Here is a 3,328-nt window from a genome sequence, read left to right as displayed (position 1 = left end):
GCTCCAGTAAGAAACCTTTCCTGCAATAAGCAGTTCCATCAAAATCATTGGTTCACTAAGATGAACTTTAATGCAATTGCTACTTTGGTCTGTCATGAGTTCCCTGAATGGGGGATGTGGCTATGTGCATCATGTCTCCCCAGGAAAAGTCTCTAAAGATCGATGCCAGAATACACCCTAAATTATGAATCTTAGGAATGATTTAACAACAAACAGAATAAAATTCTTGCTTGCGACGTGACACTTCCCCCTCACGCTGTTGCTAGGAGACTACTATGAGTTCAAACATCTTGGATCTTCAAAATATTATCTCACACTTGAATATGAATAAAAACAAATTATAATGCTTTCCAAATTTGTCTTATATAAAAAATAAGAATATAGTTTCCACATGAAAGCATAGTCAGGTACAAGTTTCCTTTCTTGTTGATCTCACTTATATATTCCAGTAGAAATAGAGTTACATGTATCTTCTTTACTCGCCCTGTCTCTAGGTTTTATTAATGGATTTTCTTATCTGAATCTTCCTTCTTTATGTATCTACTCAAAGAAAGTCTATGCAGTCTATCCAGTCATATGAATCCGTGTGTGTGTGTGTGTGTGTGTGTGTGTGTGTTTGTGCGCATGCACGCGCGTACATACACACATGCGCAGTGGAAATATTCTCATATCATGAACCCCACAGTGTATCATATTTCTGTGATTGGCTGATTCTCATTGACTGGTCACCTTCCAGACTCATGGGATTTTGTCTATAGCCTTGAATGATTGACAACACAGTGGTGAAAACAGAGTTATTTGAATGCTTATCTCCTTATTCTACCAAAACCTTCTTGAATCAGGCACTGACTTTCTTCCTATTATTTGACTATTTTCGGTCTCATTTATTTTAGACATGATTCAAGTATTCAGATGAGTGAATTAAAAATGCTTGGGAAAACAACTTATATAGAGTGATGAATTCGGGGATAATTCTTTAATCTTATTGGAGGTTCCAGTTTATCTCATAATGTCTGTACAAGTGTTCATCAGATCTAACTAGCTTTATAATTCTTAGATAATCTGAAAGTGGCTCTACTCGCTGTATGAAAATACTCTACTGTGTGCAGACATGCTGAGCATCCCTGATACAAGCCCATATATGTATCCATTTGAGTATTTTATTTCAATTACCAGAAGAAAACCATTTTCACAACCTGTGGAAATTTAGGACTTCATATCCTGTTATGATAAAGACAGATCATATAAAAATGGAAAATATAGACAGACATAAGAAATATAATTTTAATGCTCTGGGCTTATAAATGTTAAGTTGAAATGTCTTTTGTCATTGGACCTTCTCTCCTGCACTTACTTTTAATGTAAGAGTTTCTGGTCTAAGGATCAGGTGAGGCTCATTTGCTCTACATATCTATGTATCTCTCTATATGTACAGTAATCCATTTGTAGGGACTATTGCAGGTTCCTTAATCTACAAAAGGATATCATCAATACAGTGACAGTAAAACTGGGGGAATATTTTATAGTTCATATAGCCACATAGACCTATATTTCATTTCATATCAAGCTCTTCACCACCTTGAGTCTAATAGGAATACTTACGTTGAAGAGTCAGACACTGAGGATTAAACAGTTTGGGACTCCCATAGAAAAATCTGGGCTCTCCCAAGAATGTTTTCTAAAAGTATACCTAACACTAAAAATTTAACAATACAAAATTGAAAAGAGTGCCTAGTTGTTTAATATAATTCATAAATTATATGAATTATATATAATTCCTAAATATATATAATTCATAAATATATATAATTATAAAGCTAAATAAAATATCTTGAATTTCAGACATTTTAGATACCATCTGTAAAGTGCTGACCACATCCCGTCATTAAGCCTAGGACTGAGTGATACTGTATCATCCTGATCCTCTTGCTGGCATTGAAACTTATACTACTTCCCCATCTACAGTCTGTACACTCTGGTTCTGTTGTAGAAAAGAGCTGTAATGCTCATCTGGTTAAGAAAGTTACTGACCTCTGTTGTAGTACAGAAAGAAAGCTAGTCTTGATTTGGACAGCAACTTGGCAATTCCTGAGAACACTATTTCCAGGAATATTTCAGGAAGCCTCCTGAGGTCATGTGGTCTACAGGCTCACTGGACAGGAAACTGAGCACCCAGTAACTAATGTTTAAATGATCATCTCATTCACATTCACCTGTGTCCCCAGACAGATGGGTCACAGATGACTTTAGTGGTACTCTCTGACTCCATCCCGCTCAAGCTGGTTTAGATAAATGAACATAATTTAGGAAGAGAAGCAAACATATGTAAATAGAAATATGTTCATTCCAGAGCATTCCATGACTCCTTGAAGGACTGTATCAGATGAAGAAATGAGTTGACATCCTGTCCATGCATCTCTGACATTTTCTGATGGGTTTTCTCAGCTGTGGATGTAATTGGGAGCTTCTGAACTTGGTCTGGTGTACCTATTGGGTAATTAATAATTTCTGAAAGTCAGGGTGCTTCCTTTCTCCAGCACTGCAGATTACAAGCCTTACCTATCAACCATTGACACCACCTACCACAGAGGGATGGAGCCATGGCTATCAGCCATCATGACCACCACCACAAAGATATTGATGACCAAAATTCTGGAGATCGAACCTTGTCTGACATATTTAATTAATTATGGTTGTAAATTCCTATCTCATGTCTGGTTTTTAAGTAGCAGAAGGTACAGGGTCTGCACATTAGTTACTTTGTACTTTGACAAAAATAACTGAAGGGCGAGTTTGATTTGATTTTCTAATAAAAGGTACAGCACACAGGAAACCACCGTGGAGGGAGAATGGGGCAACTGCTAAGCCCACAACTGTAGAGAGGAAGTAGAGAGAGATGAGTGCTACTGCATAACTTCCCTTTCTTCTGTCCTCTTTTCCTCCTTTCCAGGACCCCATCCATGGACCAGTGCCACTCCTGTTAAGGGTGTATCTTCCCATCATAATTAACCTCGTCTAGAAACTTCTTACAGATATGGCCAGAGGTTTTTTTCCATGGTGATTACAATTTCCATTGAGGTGACAAGACCTGTCATTAGTTTGTTAACTTATTAAGTCATTATAAAAAGATTAGCATTGAAGAATATTTTACAAAAAAGGAAGGTAAAGTTCTCAAATATGTGCAAGTCTTCTGAGTATGACATATGTCTTTCTCATCACCAGTGCGTCAAGTTTAGCAAATTCTCTGTGAAAATGGGTCAGCTAAATGAAATAATGGATTGCAAGGATGTCAGGACTTGTTTGAAAATGTTCAAAACTGGATGAGAAC

This window comes from Microtus oregoni, unplaced genomic scaffold, assembly GCF_018167655.1.
Source record: "Microtus oregoni isolate MIOR12 unplaced genomic scaffold, Mior012 000034F_ref0000314, whole genome shotgun sequence".
NCBI lineage: Eukaryota > Metazoa > Chordata > Mammalia > Rodentia > Cricetidae > Microtus > Microtus oregoni.
The sequence above is the reverse complement of the archived record's forward strand: the minus strand, read 5'-3'. Positions refer to the sequence as shown.